Genomic DNA, 21,810 nt, shown 5'->3' with positions numbered 1-21,810 from the left:
GCATAGAAGAGATGGTTTTGATGAAGGACAATATGAACAAGTTGATGAAAATGTGTTGGGGGAAATTAATAAAAGTTAGGCTTGTATGTTGAATACAAAATATACTGTAATGCACAGACTGCTGTGAGAAGCTGATTGAACATAACCTGAGCTATAGCCATTTGCAGAGCCAGCAATACTAATGCAAAGCATATTTCAGCAGTAAGTGACATAGTAGAGAATGCATAAATAGTCCACATAGTTGCATTTCAATCAAAACCCACCGCCCAGGTCACCAGGACAAGATGTTATTCACCCAAGAGTTCTGAAGGAACTCAAATGTTAAATTGCAGAACTGCTAACTCTGGTATGTAACCTATCATTTAAATCAGCTTCTGTACCAGATGACTGGAGGACAGCTAATGTGACGCCAATTTTTAAAAAAGGCTCCAGAGGTGATCCCGGCAATTATAGGCCGGTAAGCCTGACTTCAGTACCATGCAAACTGGTTGAAAATATGGTAAAGAACAGAATTATTGGACACATAGATGAACATGATTTGTTGAGGAAGAGTCAACATGGTTTTTGTAAAGGGAAATCATGCCTCACCAATCTACTAGAATTCTTTGAGGGGGTCAACAAGCAGTGGATATGGTATACTTAGATTTTCAGAAAGCCTTGGACAAGGTCTTCACCAAAAGCTCTTAAGCAAAGTAAACTGTCATGGGATAAGAGGGAAGGTCCTCTCATGGATTTGTAACTGGTTAAAAGACAGGAAACAAAGGGTAGGAATAAATGGTCAGTTTGCAGAATGGAGAGAGGTAAATAGTGGTGCCCCCCAGGGGTCTGTACCGGGACCAGTTCTATTCAACATATTCATAAATGATCTGGAAAAAGGGGTAATCAGTGAGGTGGCGAAATTTGCAGATGATACAAAACTACTCAAGATAGTTAAGTCCCAGGCAGACTGCAAAGAGCTACTAAAGGATCTCTCAAAACTGGGTGACTGGGCAACAAAATGGCAGATGAAATTCAGTGTTGATAAATGCAAAGTAATGCACGTTGGAAAACATCATCCCAACTATACATATAAAATTATGGGGTCTAAATTAACTGTTACCACTCAAGAAAGATCTTGGCATCGTGGATAGTTCTCTGAACACATCCACTCAATGTGCGGCGTGAGTCAAAAAGCGAACAGAATATTGGGAATCATTAGGAAAGGGACAGATAATAAGACAGAAAATATCATATTGCCTCTATATAAATCCATGGTATGCTCACATCTTGAATACTGCGTGCAGATGTGGTCACCTCATCTCAAAAAGGATATCTGGAATTGGAAAAGGTTCAGAAAAGGCCCACAAGAATGATTAGGGGTATGGAACGGCTGCCATGTGAAGAGAGATAAATGAGGGCTTTTCAGCTTGGAAAAGAGACAACTAAGGGGGGATATGATAGAGGTCTATAAAATCATGACTGGTGTGGAGTAAGTAAATAAGGAAGTGTTATTTACTCCTCATAACATAAGAACGAGGAGTCACCAAATGAAATTAATAGGCAGCAGATTTAAAACAAACAAAAGAAAGTATTTTTTCACACAACACCCACTCAATCTGTGGTTCTCCTTGCTGGAGGATGTTGTGAAGGCCAAGACTATAACAGGGTTCAAAAAAGAACTAGATAAGTTCATGGAGGATAAGTCCATCAATGGCTATTAGCCAGTATGGGCAGGGATGGTGTCCCTAGCCTCTGTTTGCTGGAAGCTGGGAATGGGTGACAGGGGATGGATCACTTGATAATTACCTGTTCTGTTCATTCCCTCTGGGGGCACCTGGCATTGGCCACTGTCAGAAGACAGGATATTGGGCTTGATGGAGCCTTTGGTCTGACCCAGTATGGCCTTTCTTATGTTCTTATGCACTAGATGTCGCTGAGAACAGGAAACAAGTAATTTCCCAACATTTGGTCAAATATTCCAAAAATGCAGTGCGGGGGGTTTGAGGACCAAAAGTGCTTGTCATTGTCAAAGCCAAGACTTCTCAGATCACTGACTCAGATCTCTGTGGAGGCACAGTGAAGTTCAGAGAAAAATATTTCAGAATGACAAATAGGACTAAATATTGATGGCAGAATTGTATCCCTTAAATTAGATAATGGAGCACAATGCAATACTAGGTCAAGACATAGACAATAAGGAAACTTTATAGAAGTCTGAAGCAAAACTAATTTCATATTTAGATAATAAAATACCAATACAGGGGTAAGTAGATAAGGGAAACAGAGAGTCTATATAACACTAGCAGAATCGTTGCAGGTCGCAGCAATGTCAGAGAGTTATCAAGTGCAGAATTATCACAGATAATCAGCATTGCAAATGTCACCAATCCAAATAGCAACCAGCTCGTAGGCGTAACATAATCAGGCTTGAGTGAGTTGTGTTACAGCAGCCGTGTCCCTAGAAAATGTCTGAGGACTGAAATAAGCTATAAATAATAAGTGACTTTGTCAAGAATTTCAGAATCTTTTATCTATCCATTTAGTTGTATGTTATTTTGAACTTAGAAGTGTTGTCCTACTGGAATTAAGGTAGCTCCAAAGCAGTGAAGTAAAGATAGAAATAAAGTTTCTATTATGTAAGTGTCTGTGCTGTGCTAAGCCTGTGCAGTATGAAAAATACGTTGCCAGAAGCCTTTACAGATACAGACTGATTTGAAAGCTCATGCAGCTTCACAAACTGCTGGGCTTCCCCTCTGAACAAATCAGACCCTTGACTGCTTTTTAAGCATAGAAATTGATAGCGGAAATGTCCGGGAAACCTACAGTCCCTGAGTGAAATGTCCTGGTGAGTGTTTATTGTGAGCATAGATACACAAAGGGAAGTGCTAGAAGCCCGTGGCCCTTTTAAAAAGGGTATCAGATAAAACAGAGTTAATGCCACTCAGATATCAGTTTGCTACAGAATCACTGATTAGCTGCCAAGCAGTCTGATTCTCCCTCATGACTTGTCCTGCTCTTCCTGACCCCTAGGGTATCTCTAATTGCCAGCCTAGCTCCCCTCATTAACTGCCCTCCCCTTCTAGAACTTTCTCTCCCAATTGCCTCGGGATGCTATGATACCCCTAACTGACAATCTGCCTCACTGCCCCAGTCTTCCCAAACTTTCTCTTCCCTCCTGTTCCCTGTGACACCCCTGACTAACTGTTACTTTATCTCCCCTGCGCTGACTGCCCTGCCCTTCCAAAAAGTGCCCTCCCTGACCCCGTCCATCTCTGTGATATCCTCGACTAACTGCCAATCTGTAACCGACCTACTGTCACACTTCCAGAATCTTCTTTCCAGCTTGCCACACACATTACACACCCTTCCACACTTTCCTGCATCCCCAACCCTAAACTGCTACTAAAACAGGCCCTTAAATTGCTGGCTTAGCTTCCCAGCCCTATTCCTTCCTGCTCTTTCCCAAGCCCTGCAGAGGAAGCCTGACACAGAGGTTCCTATGCTCTGTTCCTTTGGTGGGAAACCTAGCTGTAAACTTTGCAGAGATACAAACACTTTATAAAGGGTATCAATTTGCTGAATCCAGTTTGAGTCATTGACGGTCAAAGGCAGATACTCGTAAACTATGTGTGTCTATTCTCTGCAAAAGGGCATTTCAAAAGGTTGAATTTTACACAGTACGGTGAGTATGAATATACTTACATAGCTGCATTACTAAAAGGAGGAACGCAGCATTGTTCAGCTAAGTGCCAGTTTGGTTGTTCTCTCTCTCTCTCTCTCTTTCCCCCCTTCCCTCTCAGTTTGCAAGCAACAGAAACAAATCCTGTAACTAAGAGTCCATAATCCAGACAGGCCGTAGAGCAAAGACAGGGAGTCAGGTCTCCTTTGTGCCATTCCCAGCTATTTCACTGCCTCACTGTGTGGCCTTAAGTAAGGGACCAAAGTTCCTCAGACACCACAAACAGGGTGCTGAATTTTGCAGCTCCTTCCCCCAGTTCACACCCTGTGTTATGGGTTCATCGTGGAAATGCTTCAAAGTAGCTCTAGCGACATCTTTTAGAGCGTGACAGTGAGCTTTTATCTGAATGAACGCACAATCTGCAGTGTGGCCAACGCCTGTGATTCTGTCATGAGTCTTGTGGTAATTCCCTTAAAGCCCCAGCTCCTGGAGTCCAGTGATGATGTCAGCTGTCATTCTTAAAGAAAAAGTAAGTTTCTCGCCCTCATGGCTGTGGAGAAAACGTCAAAATGTGACCCCAGGGCACCTTAAAGCCTCAAAAAGCGGAAGGCAAATAAAAAGAACACCAAAATCTGTCATTTTTACAGAATCTCATGATTTTAAAGCCAAGCTCATGGTTTTTGGTGAGCCCGGCTCATGGTTTTTGGACATCTGAGGTTGGCAATACTGAAACCATGACATTGCCCGTCTCTCTGCTCTGGCTTGGCAGAATAGGTATTAGAAACGCAGCAGGGTCTCCTGATCCAGTTCCCCCCCCCCCCCCCCAGTGAGGTGGCAGCTCTTGTAGCAAATATCACTGATTTACCACAAAAGTCCTGAACAAAAATTGTCATTTCCAGTGAGACCAGAGTAGTCCCAAACTGTGCCGTAAAACTGAGGGGGAAATTTGAGTGGGGACACACATGAGCCCCACTCAGTGAGCAGGATACCTGCTTCCGGGGCCCTGCTCTTGTAAGGCTGACAGACCCCCACTCGGCAGGTGGGCAGGATCGAACCTGGGACCTCTGGGAAATGCATTAGCCTCTACGGCATGAGCTAAAAGCCACATGGTTCTTAGCTAAGGCTGTAGAGCAGACTCATTAATCTCTCTATAAGTGATCTTGGTGACACTAGATGGGACAGAGCACCACACCCAGGAGGTGTGTGGGTTACACTGTTGTCTCCCTCAGTAGTGGTAGAAGAGGCTAATGTGTTCCCCACTCTGCTTATTAACAGCCCTGCCCTTCCAGACCATTCTCCTTCTCCCCCATTAGCTTCTCCAGGGCTCTATAATACCCCGAACGAACAGCTTGTCTTCCTTCGCCAAGGTCCTGATCCAAACCCTACTGAAGTCAATGGAAATGCCCTAACAGTCTAGAAACTTCTCTGCCACCCTGTTCCCTGTGACAGCCCTGACTTGCTGCCAGTTTGTTTCCCCTCACTTAGCTGCCCCACCCTTCCAGAATCTTCTCCCACCACCCAAAGTCCTTGTAAGTGCCAGTCTGTCAGTGCCACATTCTTCCAGAATCTTCTCTTCTCTCAAGGATTGAACTCACATCCCTGGGTTTAGCAGGCCAATGCTCAACCCACTGAGCTAGCCCTCCCCCTGCCCGTATCTTCAAAGGGAAGCTGTTGCTCTCAACACCTCTCATTTGCTGGACAGTGACACTAGGCTCAGCCCTGCACACAACACAGAAGAAGCCAAGGTTTGTGTGAAACTCGGGATCCACAAACATTTTCACCGTGCTCGTGAATAATTCATAACATGGCCCCACTAATGCTAGAGAACCAAATTCTGCATTTTTAGTCTTAAAAATATTCTTCTAAACTATTCAGCCAGTCCTAGCATTCTGCGTGCAGAGGAAAGAGGGCGTATCATTTTAGTCTCTAGTTCCACTGCCTGTTTTCCTTGCTTTTCCACTGATCAGGAACACATTAGTAAAGGAGCCACTTGAGCCAAAGGCGGGGACACGAAGAAAGTGTGCTGTGTACCTTCCTCAAAGGCCACTGATTCACACTCAGGTTTTCCCATGTAATATATCCTCTGTTCCTTCGCTGGGAAACCTAGCTGTAAACTTTGCAGAGACACAAACACTTTATAAAGGGTATCAATTTGCTGAATCCAGTTTGAGTCATTGACGGTCAAAGGCAGATACTCATAAACTATGTGTGTCTATTCTCTGCAAAAGGGCATTTCGAAAGGTTGAATTTTACACAGTACGGTGAGTATGAATATACTTACATAGCTGCATTACTAAAAGGAGGAACGCTGCATTGTTCTGCTAAGTGCCAGTTTGGTTGTTCTCTCTCTCTCTTTTCCCCCCCCGTCCTCTCAGTTTGCAAACAACAGAAATAAATCCTGTAACTAAGAGTCCAAAGGGCATGTATTGGAAATGAGTGGGGGAAATAGGCCAGAATTCTGCAGGGACACAGTTCCACAGATTAAATTAACCCTTTTGCTGATTCATTCTATTGCAACTGGCATTTGAGGTGAAGGCAAGTCACGCACCATGTACTCTTTGTACAATGTACTTTTGTGTTATATTTAAAGGATGTTACCTAGCAGTGGGAACACCCTTGAAATCCTTTGGCTTGCTCTAAAACTCAAAATATGAATTCCCCTAAACTTCCAGCAGGAGGGTGAGTCAGAACCTGAAACTGGCTCCCAATTTTGCAAATGGTCCCTGTCTTGATAATGGGATGAAACCAAACCCCAGATCTAAATACTTCTGAATTCTGGAAAGGTTAAAATCCAAGCCTTGATCTTGGATTTGAAATCAACGACTCTCAACTATTCAGCTATCAAATGGTTAACCAGTGAATGGTGAAGGGAGCCAGGTGGGGTGGAAAAACCAGTGGATGATAAAAACAAACCAGAGTTGACAACGAGAGACATTATAGCTCATTGCAATTAAGCAACAATAGACACCGGAGGTATGAGGTTATACTGTATTCCTAGGCTGTTTTGTGAGGCATTCAAGAAAAGGTCAAGTGTCTTCAGACCCTGAGACATGCAGGGATCCAGTATAACTGCATTTCTAGAATTATGTTGTAGAAATAAGAAAAGGAGTACTTGTGGCACCTTAGAGACTAACAAATTTATTTGAGCATAAGCTTTCATGAGCTACAGCTCACTTCGTCGGATGCATTCAGTGGAAAATACAGTGGGGAGATTTATATACATAGAGAACATGAAACAATGGGTGTTATCATACACACTGTAACGAGAGTGATCAGGTAAGGTGAGCTATTACCAGCAGGAGGGGGGGGGACCTTTTATAGTGATAATCAAGGTAGGCCATTTCCAGCAGTTAACAAGAACATCTGAGGAACAGTGGAGGGTGGAGGGGGGAATAAACATGGGGAAATAGTTTTACTTTGTATAATGACCCATCCACTCCCAGTCTCTATTCAAGCCTAAGCTAATTGTATCCAGTTTGCAAATTAATTCCAATTCAGCAGTCTCCCGTTGGAGTCTGTTTTTGAAGTTTTTTTGTTGAAGAATTGCCACTTTTAGGTCTGCAATCAAGTGACCAGAGAGATTGAAGTGTTCTCCAACTGGTTTTTGAATGTTATTATTCTTGATGTCTGATTTGTGTCCATTTATTCTTTTACGTAGAGACTGTCCAGTTTGGCCAACGTACATGGCAGAGGGGCATTGCTGGCACATGATGGCATATATCACATTGGTAGATGTGCAGGTGAAGGAGCCTCTGATAGTGTGGCGGATGTGATTAGGCCCTATGATGGTGTCCCCTGAATAGATATGTGGACACAGTTGGCAACGGGCTTTGTTGCAAGGATAGGTTCCTGGGTTAGTGGTTCTGTTGTGTGGTGTGTGGTTGCTGGTGAGTATTTGATGATGCGTTGGGGGCTGAAGGTGGTGGCTAGTGGCGTTCTGTTATTTTCTTTGTTGGGCCTGTCCTGTAGTAGGCGACTTCTGGGTAATCTTCTTACTCTGAAACCTGTCATAATGCAGTAATATTATTCTAGAGATACATGTGATATTATGCACTATAAAGCTTTTGATTAGTATACTCACACCCTTCCTTGATGACCTGGTGAGACAAAGGACCAGCCTCACCTCTGGCGTGCCAAAAGAGTTCAGGTCCAGGTTCCTCAATTCTTGAATAGGAAGTGCAGCGCTTAGAAGAAGCTCGAGCTAAGAGCAGGACTGGCTCTAGGTTTTTTGCCGCCCCAAGCTAAACAATGTTTGGCGGCCCCACACCCCAGCCCTGGGCTCCCCCCCGCACCCCTGGGCCGCCCCAGCCCTGGGCTCCCCCCCCCCCCCCGCCCCAGCACTGGGTTGATTCCACCCGCTCCCCCCTCGCCTCCAGCCAGTCCGGCACTGGCAGGGTTGGGGTAAGCAGCGGGGCTCCCAGGCCACACCTCAGCCCAGGATCCCTCCAGCTGGGGCTCCCGCCTCCAGGACCAGCCGGGACTCGGGAGGGCAGAGCCAGGGGGACCGCCCTGGCAGGGGGCTGAGGAGCCGGGGCAGGGCAGCCCCAGAGGGAGCAGAGCCCCAGAGAGCGGGACGCAGGCCCCGCACGGCAGCGCCCCGGGCACCGGTCCCCTCTATGGCCCCGCTGCTGCTCCCGGCCGCCCTGCCGCAGCCCCTGGGCAGCTCGGGCTGCTTCGCCCAGCCCCGGCTGAGGCGCTGGGGGGCGGCCGCCCTCCGGCACCTGCAGGTGGCTCCTTGGGTCCTGCAGGGCGGCCCCCAGCCTGAGTGTCCCAGTCCTTTTGCCACCCCATGCAAAAAAAAAAAAGGGTAGCCCGAATGTCGTCCCTGAAAATGTGCCACCTGAAGCACGTGCTTGGTTTGCTGGTGCCTAGAGTTGGCCCTGGCTAAGAGCTATTGGAGCTAACTTAGAGTTTTACTGAACTAACTGGCTTAAACCTTAAAATGAAGAACTCACAAACTAATAGACTAATAAAACAAAGAACTAAGAACGAAGAAGCTTGGAGCTTAGAAAACTTTGAAAACAACCTTTTGAAGCTCAGATAAACAACTTGCTTGGCATGGTGGGTCACCCCTCTTATAGGTCATGGGTGTTTGAGCCCCCCTTCTACGTCCAAACTTAGTTTCCTCGCCCACCAAAATGTGACACTTCCTCCATAGGCTGGTATTGTACATATTGATGACATATACATGCATATTAATGATATTCAATCATTCTCACATTTGTTATTTTTGTCCTTCTGGTTATTTCAGTTCTTTCCTTGCGGTGTACCTGTTTACAGAGGGTATGAACTTAGGAAAGCCCTCTATACCAACCTGCTTCAACACATCCTTTAGCTATCTATGTTAAAGGTTGCAGCCATATATGGACCTTATGCTTTAACTCATCACTGTCTATCTAGGTGAAAGATCCCAGACATATATATGCTAACTTTGCCTTGACTCAACATACAGGATGTCACCTGTAGGTCCCTTGCGTTACAGCCAAATTACTTTAATTTAAACTTATAAACCTATTATAATAAAACAAACCATCGAAACCATAAGAAAATAAGAAACCTATAAGAAAAGATATATAGGCAAACAAGCAGGCAACCCCATAAGCTACAGACTAGAGAATATTCTCCTTGATCCTCGTTTTCACAACTTCATGCTGTAAGGGCCATCCTCCCATCATTAGATGTAACATCTGTCTACTGTTCGATATAACACTGCGTTTTCAGTTCTTCTGCCTTAGAGGGGATGGTGAAAGCAATTGTCTCTGTGTGTTTTACTGCACTGGTTCTCAAACTGTAGACCTTGATCTCCAAAGGAGTCACTGGCATTTGTCATAGACCCGTTCCCTGTCTCTTGGTTTCTGGTTATGTTAATTTGCTTAAACAATGGCATGTGTTGTTCCTCAGAAGCCCCAAAAACTATTCTAGTGATTCCCATGGTGCCTCCACTGAAGGGGCATTGTGAAAGTAGAATGAATTATATTGAAATTATAATTCATTAAAGAAATGCTACTTGAAGGGTTTGTTGAAATATAGTTGTCAGGAAGAGAAACATTAAGGAGTGTGAGACAATGGGTTCTCAAACTAATTAACTTAGCGCTCCTACTGAGCTAGGAGATTGGTAAACGTTAGTATGCAAATAAGATATGTACGTATATTTGTCAGTTTCTGCTTTCTTTTGTCTCTGATGTTAAATTGGCTTTGGCTTAGCTGTATAAATAAGTTATCTTGAGCCTCAGAGAGGGGCTCACATCTGGGTGCATTAGCAAAGCACTTTGCTAATAAACAGAGTGGTCTGACAAATTATGTGAGTCCTGAATCTGACTTTGACAGCATGTAAACACAGGCAAAATATTCAGAGCAGCAATTGAGGAGGACTTAACTGTGAACAAATGTACATGAGATTATGCATAAAACTGGTCGCAAATTTATTGACAAAGTGTTTTTCCATCAGAAAATGCCATTTCTTCTAAATCAAAGCTTTCTGCAGGAGCATGTGCTTTGGACGGAATTTTGTTTTGGAAAAAAATCAAAACAAAGTGTATTAATGAGATTGAAACGTTGCATTTCCACTTTTTTGGAGTAGAACGTTTTGATTTTTCATTTGAAAATGACTTCTTTGCTTTGACATTTATTTTCTATTATAAATGATAACCGAATGTTTAGACATTGAAATCACAGCACCATGTTTCAGGTTTATCTAAACAGAACATTTTAATTAACCTGTAACAATGGTTTTTTCCAAAAACTTTGTTTCCCTGGATATTTTGAAATTTGACATTTTTGTTCCAATTCAGAATGAAAACAAACTTCAAAATAGTGGAATTTTCCACCAAATGGAAATTCCAGGTCCAGCACAACCCTAGTCGCAACCTTATAAAAGTTGCAAACCCGACGTTACTGCACTGGCAACTGGTGCCTATCGTGGAATGGTGATGGGGGAGCACTGGCTATATCACTCCAACATGGTATTGAGGAAAGGATGGGGGGACCAAATAGTTCATCCAAAGCATTTTTCTAAGATCTATGAAATGTAATGAACATAGTTAATTAATGATACATTAGGAATTAGAATTTATTATTCACTTCTAAAATCATGGTGTTAGTGAATTTAATGCATGAAAATTTCATGCATTTGCTTGAGCCCAATCTAGGGCTGGCAGGAGCTTAGGAAATTGCCCATACAAAAAGCTCGTTGAACACACTACCTCCCTGACCTCTGGCTCCCACTGCTATTCTAGAATCATAGAATCATAAAACTGGAAGGGACCTGACTCTTGAGCAGGACTAAGTATTATCTAGACCATCCCTGACAGGTGTTTGTCCAACCTGCTCTTAAAAATCTCTAATGATGAAGATTCCACAACCTCCCTAGGCAATTTATTCCAGTGCTTAACCACTCTGACAGTTAAGAAGTTTTTCCTCGTGTCCAACCTAAACTGCCCTTGCTGTAATTTAAGCCCATTGCTTTTTGTCCTAACCTCAGAGGTTAAGGAGAACAGTTTTTCTCCCTCCTCTTTGTAACAACCTTTTATGTACCTGAAAACTATTCTCATGTTCTCCTTCAGTCTTCTCTTCTCCAGACTAAACAAACTCAATTTTTTCAATATTTCCTCATAGGTCATGTTTTCTAGACCTTTCATCATTTTTGTTGCTCTCCTCTGGACTTTCTCCAGTTTGTCCACATCTTTCCTGAAATGTGGCGCCCAGAACTGGACACAATACTCCAGTTGAAGCCTAATCAGCGTGGATAGAGCAGAAGAATTACTTGTCGTGTCTAGCTTACACCACTCCTGCTAATACATCCCAGAATGATATTTGCTTTTTTTGCAACAGCATTACACTGTTCACTCATATGTAGTGTGGCAAGGCACCTTCTCGGTCTCACCAGCCTCTGCTGTTTTTAGCCTTGGCAAGACGGGCTTGGGTAAAACAGTCCCTTTTGGTTGCATAGGGGCAGTCCGTTCCTTCTCTCTGCCAGTCTTTTGGCCTTGTTTTTCTCCCTTATGGGGGGGAATGCAGCCTCCCCTCCTGGTGAGGCTCGCTGTCTTGCTGCTCCTAACCTACTGGCAGCATGACTCCTTCTCTCCCCCTCTCTCTCAACAGGGGAGGGTTTAAAAAGGTCTCAGGCAGCCCTTAGTTGGAATCAGCTGATCCTAACTGAGATCAGGTAATTCCCTCCCAGCTGATCCTAATTGATCTCTGATAACCCTCTTCTCAGGCGAACCTGATTGACCTGTAGTCACCCCTTCTCAGTTGACAGGGAGGAGGGCCTTTTAACCTTCTGGGACTGTTTTCTATCCCCTCCTTGCAGCTGTCTGTCCTGAGCTTATCACAGTAGCTGGTGATCCACTATCACCCCGAGATCCCTTTCCGCAGTAATCCTTCCTAGGCAGTCATCGCCCATTTTGTATGTGTGCAATGGATTGTTCCTTTCTAAGTGCATTTGTCCTTCTTGAATTTCATCCTATTTACTTCCAACCATTTCTCCAGTTTGTCCAGATCATTTTGAATTTTAATCCTGTCTTCCAAAGCACTTGCAACCCATCCCAGCTTGGTATCGTCCGCAAACTTTATAAGTGTCCTCTCTATGCCATTATCTAAACCATTGATTCTAGTCCAAGACCCCCGGGCAATTCTGATAAATGTACCTTTGTCCTATTATAAAATAGCCCCTTCTCATTCTAATCTTATGTATCTCTAAAGCACAGACTGCCAAATGATTCTGTGATGGGGACAAGGCTCAAACTACATAACTTCAGATGAGATTTGAATACATGTCCATTGGTGGGAAGCTTATTCATTAATAGAGCTGGGTGAAAAATTTCAATGGCCACTTTCTTTTGCTGGAAAATACAGATTCGTCTCAATCAAAATACTTGGTGAATTTGTATTGAATTCATTGACTTATTTCAGTCCAAAAACAAAATAAAAACATTTTGATTTGGCATTTTTGAAACAAAATGTTTTGATTTATTTTCAGATAGAAACAGCTTTTTGTTTTGAATTTTACTTCAATTTTATTTTATTTTTTTAAAGACAAACTCTTGAATTTGCCATATTTTTCATGGGGGGAGTGGGAATTCGAAAAGATCAAAACATTTCATTTCAACATTTTCAAAGTGAAATGTTTTGAACTGAAAAATATCAAAACAATGCTTTGTTCAAATTTGACTTCTATTTTAGGTTGTTTTTTTTTTTAAGTTACGCTCAAACTAAATATTTTTGCTGAAAAATGCAACCAATATCTGTTTCGGGTCAAGCTAAAACAATGTTTTTCTCCAATATCTTGGGTAAGCCAGCGAACCAATAACCCAGTACAGTGCATTAATGAATAAGCTATGTGAATAACTATTTAAACTCCTTGTAAATTTACTTCTCTGGCCAGCAGGATTAGTGAGATCAGTTCGTTTCCCAGCTCTAAGACAGAATCAAAGGGTCTGATTATAAATTGTACCCAGCACTTGATTTTTTTGTAAAGATGAGAGGCACTATGCTTTACGATGTATTTTCCTTGATTCACAGGATATATTAATAAAACTCAGTGCCATTGCTGTATGGAATTCACTTCCATTAACGGAGACAAGATTTATCACTGCTTTGAGGAAGTGACAATTGTGGCTTTTTTACAGGAGGGGTGAAGGAAACTCCGCTGTGTTGACTGTCAAGCCACAAACCCATTAATCTGTACAAACAGAAGCTTCAACTGTGAGTCCCTCTTGAACTATTCACTAACATTATAAAGCGGCTCCAGTACGGGCCTGTATGAACATGCAGTCAGATTGCAACACTCTTTATTCCTTGCTTGGGGTCTAGCCCCTGGGGTGCACATTTCTGATTCACTTATTTGGTGGTTAATATTTAATCTAATGGTGACTTATCAAGTGCTTGAGCCTCAGAAGTACTGAGAATCAGCAACTCTGATTCAAGACCAATGGATCAAGCCCTCATTAGCGATGGAATTTATAAGTGCAGGGGCAGCCGGGTTCCAAGTTTTTCTCGTTACATCTGGAAATTAACTGTAGTGTTGGTGAAAGGGGCTGAATTGACAAGGATAGAGACTGGCTTCCTTCAGCTGAAATACTTCACAAACGCACACACAAAATCTACACAAAACACACATTCCCTGCATAGTGGTGGAAATGACCATGCAAGATGCGGGGCAATAATGAATTGGGCGGAAGGCACCACCCTTCTCCAACAACTTGTCCATGATCATTAAGACCCTGGGACAGTAAGGAGAAATGTGTCCGGACATGCAATTAGGGGAACACAACCATCTGACCTGCTCGGTGGCTTGGAGCTATGCAATCCACCGGTGGTGTCTTGTGGGATGGCAGGCACTGAGGTAACTCTGTGCTGGTTCCGCAGGGAATGTCTATATGTTGGAGAACCTATTCATCCAACCATTGACCATGCTGGATCGTACGGCCAGCGATGAGCTGCCAAAATCTTAACAACCAGTTCCCTCCTCACCCCACAAGGGGGTTGTTACCCACCCCTGCCCCCCGGGACTCCTGCCCCATCCAACCCCCTGTGTTCCTTGACCCCCCCGACCCCTGCCCCATCCACTCCTTTCCCATGTCCCCTGACTGCCCCCAGAACTGGGCAGGAGGGTCTCGTGGGCCACCAGAGTGGGTGCCCACCCCACCCCACCCCTAAGAGCCAGAGGGACCTGCTGGGAGGCAAGGTGAGCAGCTCCCAGGAAGCATCCGGCAGGTCCCTCCAGCCGCTCCCCCCACTGATCACATCAAAAGTGTGGCCTTAGGTGCCGACTCCGTGGGTGCTCCGGGGCTGGAGCACCCATGGGGGAAATTTGGTAGGTGCAGAGCAACCACCGGCAGCTCCCCGCCCCACACCCAGCCCCAGCTCACCTCACCTCCGCTCCGCCTCCGCCCCTGAATGCGCCACCCCGCTCTGCTTCTCCGTGCCCCGCCAGCTCCCCATGAATCAGCTGTTCAGCGGGAAGCCGGGGAGGGCTGAGAAGCAGGTGGCGGCTTCCCACTCAGGCCCAGGGTGGCAGAGGTGAGCTGGGGTGGGGAGCGTTTCCCCTGCGCTCCCCTCCAGGTTACCTGCTGCGGCGCGGGTAGCCCTCCTCGCACCCCCCCCCCGCCCCAGCTCACCTCCGCCTCCCTGGGCCTGAGTGGGAAGCTGCCGCCTGCTTCTCAGCCCGCCCTGGCTTCCCACGCGAACAGCTGATTTGTGGGAAGCCTGCGGGGGCGGAGAAGCAGAGCGGGGTAGTAAGTGATCAGGCAATTGATTTCTGGTGGTTTCCCATTCACACAGAACACCAGGCTGGGAAGAGGGTCCTGCAGAATCATGATTTAGTCACTGTATTAGAGGTAAGGACTCTATCTACCTGAAATCCCATACAGGGGTTAGAAATGTCTTCCTTATACCCTGTGTGTGGGAATTGGCTATATTGCAAACATAAGAACATAAGAACGGACATACTGGGTCAGACCAAAGGACCGACTAGCCCAGTTTCCTGTCTTCTGATAGAGGCCAGTGCCAGGTGCCCCAGAGGGAATGAACAGAACAGGGAATCATCAGGTGATCCAGCCCCATGCAAAAATGCATGGCTTAATGCACCAGTGTAGCTCTACCAGTCCCACCGCTGGAAGAAGCTGTAGTGGAGACAGGATGTGAGTGTTTTCAGACAAAATAATTGGAAGCACATCGGAGCCCACCCCTGTATCCTGCTGTCACCAATGGAACGAAACGGGCGGGCACCCGTGGTGAACTGGGCACCTAACCGATTTTCCAGTTTGCTGACAGTTCTGACTCAAAACCTTTTGCTTTGGGGAATTAACGTATTTAATGAAATGTTTTGACTTTTTCAGAGTTTTTTAACTGAAACAACTTGGCGAAACTGACACGAATTCACAAAATGCTTTCATGTTGCCGAATCTGCATTTTATGCCAGAAAAATTTGGCATAAATTTGGCTCGAGCTATGGGTTGTGGTTTTGGCAGCAAAAATGCAGCCTTTCCTGGGACAACTTTCTTAGTAACCCAGACAGTGGTGGGTTGGCTTATGGTCCAAAGCAGGGAGTTGATGTCCTTAATACGTTTTTATCCTAGCTAGTATACCTGCGGATAGTTTAATTTCACACAAATGTCTAATCCTTTTGTTGAAATTCTGCTAAGCTCTTGGCCTCAACATCTTGTGGCAATGAGTTCCTCATGTTAAATACATCTCATGTAGAAAATTATTTCCTCTTAACTTTAATTAAAGTGCATACATACATAAAGTTTGTTGCCTTTTAATTATATTTAGTTTCCTGTCTGCTCATATTACCAGGGACACAGGGTAAATAGGTGGACTTGATTTACCTTCTCTAAACCATTCATTATTGTTACTTCTAGCATGTCTCACATGATTAATGTCTTCTCTAAAAATGAAGTATTCCTAGCAATCTCTCCTCAGATGGAAACCATTCCAAGACCCTTGTCATTTTCTATTTCTGATTTATACTTTGTGAGATAAGGTGACCAGAACTGAACATAATATTTAAGGTGGGAATGTGCCATCACTTTCTATAATTAATGGCATGATAATATTTTCAGCATTATGGCTCATTTTCACATACAACCTAATGTCTTACTGCTCACTGAGCATGTGTTCGTAATGAGATCTCTACAATGAAGCTTGGGTCTTCCAGCAGATTTAGGACCCATCAATGTCTATGAGTAGTTCAAACTTTTTCTTCTAATGGGTATCACCTTGCACTTGTCTACATTTACTTTCATCTGACATCATAGAATCATAGAATATCAGGGTTGGAAGAGACCTTAGGAGGTCATCTAGTCCAATCCCCTGCTCAGAGCAGGATCAACACCAACTAAATCATCCCAGCCAGGGTTTTGTCAAGCCGGGCCTTAAAAACCTCTAAGGATGGAGATTCCACCACCTCCCTAGGGAACCCGTTCCAGGGTTTCACCACCCTCATGTTGCACAGGTAAATAGTGTCATGACCTGCCCCTTCCTTGGCTCACACCTTATTCAGCACTGGGGTGTCTCTAGGGTGCTAGAACAGCCTCTTTATTGGGCAGTTGTGGCTATTTTTCTTAACTCTATTTTGAGGGCCCTGCCGATCTCTTTAAAACCCCCCGACTGACCACATCTCTGACTCCTGGGTTTGACAAAACACTACACTTTTATTTAACTCATGTAAACATAACATAACCAACACACTAGTGTTCAGTAACATTCCTACTTCCTAGTGCAATAGGGCCTGCCTCATCTTATAAGAGCCCGGCAGTTCTTCCCCTCATGAGCCTCTGTGAGCCTGCTCCCTCCCTCACAGGAGCCAACTAACAATCCTTCAAATTCACGCTCCCGCTCCCCCACAAAATCTGAACAAGCAGTCTGAGTAGTGCTTCCATCCAGGGATCCCAGCCTCTGTGTCTCCATGCACCCAGCACCATGTGGTCCTTTTGCCCTTTGTCCCACAGCATGCCCCATCATACAATTTTGCTTGTCATTTCTCCTATGACAGCATCTCAGATGAAACTATTTTCAAATCAACATAGTTCCTCCCCCACACGTAGCTTTGTTAGGTCCTTGGAAATTTCTCAAAATCCTCTCTAGTCTTGACAAACCTAAATACTTTTGAATTCCATAAATGTTATGTCATTCACTGTTTACCCTCTCTTCCAGATCATTACTAAATAATCCTGCCTCTTGTTCATACTCTTGGGACACACAGCTATCAACCTTGCTGTGCTGAAAATTGACCATTTATTCCTACTCTTTGCTTTTAAACATTTAACAAGCTTCTCATCCATGACGGAACTCTTCCTCTCACTCCATAGCTACTTAGCCATTCATGCTGCTTTGACCCCAGCATGTTTATCTAACTCTGTATTTTCATGACCAACTTTCCCTAGCAAAAAAAAGAAATACACACACCTGATTTTGATCTTTGTGACAGGTACTCAAATCATCCTAGGGATGGGACATTTTCTGCGTGACTCTTACAATACAGACACATCTGATACATGTGATTCATTCTCGGGTCATCTGATTTATTTATTTTGCTGCAGTGGAAGGCTTCTGGGACTGCATACATTAAAATAAAATCAAGAAACAAACACTGCAACTGAATGGTTTGCATTCTCCTGATATTCCTCATCAGGATTAAGAATTTGAGGTGAATGCATCAAGTTTGAACTTGCCAGACAGTAGGAGATTACTGCAGCTCCAGGCATGTGCTTGTTGATTTTGTTTAGTCAATGCCAGCCTCTATGTATCTTCGGGGTAGCTTCAGGTTCCAAACTCATCTCTCTCGCAGTCATCTCTTGTTTTTCTCAGGGAGGAAGAACTGAGTTCATGGCAGGTTAAAATGTAGTAACAAGATCAGATGGCAGTGACACACAGGTGAGCGTGAAATCATAGAATCATAGAATATCAGGGTGGGAAGGGACCTCAGGAGGTCATCTAGTCCAACCCCCTGCTCAAAGCAGGACCAATCCCCAATTTTTGCCCCATATCCCTAAATGGCCCCCTCAAGGATTGAACTCACAACCCTGGAAATCATTTCACCTCTAGAAACCAAGGCTCCAGTTCTGACTCTGGGCATAAGTGAACATGGATTTGGTGTCCACAGCATGGTCATTATACGTACGCATCACAAAATCACCCTGCATGATTGACTTCGGGCTGGAATGGAAGGGCAGGCAAAGGGTCAGGAATATGGTTAATCAGCAGAACTGTCTGGGGACCCAGGACAGGGATAGCAGGGGTGCTGTAGGCCTGGATTTAGCTGCTTTGGCAGAACTGGGAGGAAACAAGGGCAAGACTCGCTACCACAAGGTGCTGCTGCTAAAGACTGAGATGTAAAGAAGATGGAGAAAAGTTGTTCTCTTTTGCCACAGAGGGCAGGACAAGAGGCCCTCGGCTCAAATGACAGAAGAGCAGATTTAGATCAAATCTCAGGAAAAACTTCCTAACTGTAAGAACAGTAGGACAATGGAACAGACTACTGAGGGAGGTCATAGAAGCTCTTTTTCTGGAGGTTTTCAAAAGGAGGCTGGATAGTCACCTGTCTTGGATGGTTTAGACACCACAAATCCTGCATCTTGGCAGGGTCTAGACTAGATGTCCCTTGTAACCCTGTGGGTCTCTGATTCCAAGACTGAGCTGTATTAGCAGAGCAGTGTTTGCAGAAAGTCCAGAAAGTGGAACTATCCACTACAATGTCCACTTTCGGAAACCCACATTTGCAGTAGACTTGTGGTGTCTGTCTTTAGACAAATGTGTTTCTAAACAAGGGGGAGGGATTGCAGGAACTAAATGTTAAGCTGCAGGGACTGATCTATCCAGCCCTTTTTTAAAGCAGCTTTTTCCTTTTCATAATGGACTGTGAGCCTTTGTTAAATTCTTAGGAGAACATAGCTTTGAGCAGGGGGTTGGACTAGATGACCTCCTGAGGTCTCTTCCAACCCTAATCGTCTATGATTGTATGATAGACTAGAAGTGTCAGAAAATGAATGGGCAAGGAGTGAAGTGGAGACAATTATATAAGGCATCATGTATATTTCCTGGTGCCCCTTTCCTGACTCTGCCAGCCATGAGTGGGAGGTGTCACCTTTAAACCTAAATCTGCACCAGTTTTCACCTTAATCACCTTGATCGATCGGTCCTTCAGCCCTCATATAGATTGTGCTGATCACAACACGTCTTCCATTCTTCTCTTATCCTGGCCTTCCTTCTCCATGTGCCACCATGCCTTTTCACAATGAAATCTTCCCATCAATTTGGAGGTCGGTCGAGTGGTCATTTCAGTTCCTGTGGGTACCACTTGGCAACAGCTGCAGTCCATCGATTGTCAGTGAGCCTAGCTATATGCCCGGCCCATCGCATTTTACTGCTTTCAACAACGATGTCCTGCACTCCACTCTGCTGCCTGATCTCTTCAATGGGGAGTCGGTCGCGGATTGAAATCCCCAGAATTCTTCTTTTCGTCGTCCTCTTTGTGACAGACAATTGTTGCTCCTCTATTTTTGCCAGCACCGTGTTTTGCTGCCGTACAACATTGCCGGCAGTACTGTTGAGTTGAAGAGGTTGGCATGTGTTGCCTTGTTGATTTTTCCTTGGAGGACATCCTTGATAGAACTAAATATATGCCAACCAGCTTTCTTTCTTCGTGAAAGTTCAGCTTCCTGATCGTGACGCATGTTAATTTTTTGACCCAAATAAATGTATTGTTCAGATTCTTCTATTTGTTCTCCCTTGACTATTATTGGGACTTTGGGCAAGGCATCAGACCGCATACATTTCAATTTAGAATGGTTCATTTTCAGTCCGACTTGGCTGCTTTTTGTGGCGAGTTCCTGCAGCATTTTCTGTAGTTTGATAGTGTTTTCGGCATTCAACATGATATCATCCGCGAATCTGAGGTGGTTTAACTGCTCTCCATTGATGCTGATTCCACCCTTCCAGTACATCTGCCTCATTACCATTTCAAGACAGGCTGTGAAGCATTATGGTGAAACCATTTCTCCTTGTTTCACACCTTTTTTGACAGGGATGCAAAGGGGAGTGTTGAACAGTTATATCCGTAGTGCAGTCAGAGTTTGCTTCCTTTAGTAGGTTTCAGAGTAGCAGCCATGTTAGTCTGTATCTGCAAAAAGAAAAGGAGTACTTGTGGCACATTAGAGACTAACCAATTTATTTGAGCATAAGCTTTCGTGAGCTACAGCTCACTTCCTCAGATGCATATAGTGGAAAATACAATGGGGAGATTTATATACACAGAGAACATGAAACAATGGGTGTTACCATACACACTGTAAGAAGAGTGATCAGGTAAGGTGAGCTATTACCAGCAGGAGAGCGGGGGACGGGATGGGACGGACCTTTTGTAGTGATAATCAAGGTGGGCCATTTCCAGCAGTTGACAAGAACGTCTGAGGAACAGTGTGGGTGGGGAATAAACATGTAGTTTGATGTAGTTTGTGTCAATGCCCTGCTCTGCAAGAGCTTTCAGCACTGCATTGATCTCTGGCCTTAAATTGTATGACTCCGATGTCCAAAAAAGTGTATTAAAAACAAAACGGACACACACAAATTGGGCCTGGTAGCCTATTCTTATGAGGTTATATTGTGAGATTCTCTGCTTCTAGTTTGGCCAAAATATCACAAAATCTACTCTTATCCTGTAAAACTACCCTGTACTTTAGCTGAGATAAATTACTTTGTTCTGATTATTATCAGGCTACGAGGTTTCTTTATTCAAACTTACCCACTAAAGAGTAACAATGGGCAAATTCATCCATAGTATAAACCCATTTGCTTTAGAGGATTGACACCAGAGAAGAATTTGGCAGCCCAAAGTGTTTTCTGGTTAAAATAACCTTAAGGATTCCAGTTTGCCTGAGTCTAAACAATTGAATCTGATATGATTAGGTCATCTTTTTGATGGGCTAATTTAATTATGTATATTTAAAAAAGCTTTTCCGTGCAGCTGACAAATTTTATATTTCTGTTGAGTCAGGCAGATGAAGGTACAGATATCATTTATGTGGGATTTCGTACTTAATTTGATCATACTATGAATAGACTTGGCAGAATGATTTTTTTCTATTTTTATCTATATATTTTCACAGTGGTGGGAAATTAGGGGTGAGGTCACAACAGCAGGAGCCAGACAATAATCGAATGACGGTAAAGTTGAGGTTCAAAAAGTTAAAGCTTTGTCACTGTTAAAACACAAATTGTCAACATCAAATGCAACATATACAAAGTACATATCTTTAAATCACACTCTAAGTTCTCAAGCAGCGTTTTTCTTTCTTTGCCGTTCTGTAAATTTAGTTGGTTTGTGTGTGTGCAGTGAAATTGACGTTACATGCAAAAAATCGAATCCTTCCGAGCCTGAGTTCATTAATGAATATTTCGATTGATTGTAGGGGCACAAGAAAGAAAAAAAATTTGACCACTTGTGGAGGGCACATTCTGTGCCCCTGGGACTGGAGGTGCTGACTCTCCTTTCCCCATGGCCCTGGGGACAGCCTGGAGAACTCATGTTTACAAGCGGAGCTTGTTCCTTCCTTTTGGCACCAAGAACATCTTAGTCAGAAAAGGCCAGAGTGAAAGTTTTGGGGAGGGACCTTAGATAAATTGTATGTGAATTTCACTCCAAGGGACAGCAT

At 44.0% G+C, this 21,810-nt stretch overlaps 1 protein-coding gene across 3 annotated transcripts in view; it reads left to right on the top strand.

The window, feature by feature from the left end:
* The window catches only part of LOC125627112 (uncharacterized), a 235,686-nt gene that overhangs the window by 160,772 nt on the left and 53,104 nt on the right, over positions 1-21,810 (top strand). For 2 of the 3 annotated variants that reach the window (XM_075123160.1, XM_075123159.1), the window contains exon 2: positions 13,285-13,360. The exons of the other annotated variant lie outside the window; for it this stretch is intronic. The gene's annotated coding sequence lies outside the window, so the exon portion shown is untranslated. The remainder of the gene's footprint in view (positions 1-13,284; positions 13,361-21,810) is intronic. 3 annotated transcript variants of the gene reach the window in all.

This window comes from Caretta caretta, chromosome 25, assembly GCF_965140235.1.
Source record: "Caretta caretta isolate rCarCar2 chromosome 25, rCarCar1.hap1, whole genome shotgun sequence".
NCBI lineage: Eukaryota > Metazoa > Chordata > Testudines > Cheloniidae > Caretta > Caretta caretta.
Note: the sequence above shows the minus strand (reverse complement) of the source record. Positions and strands in the feature narration are given on the sequence as shown.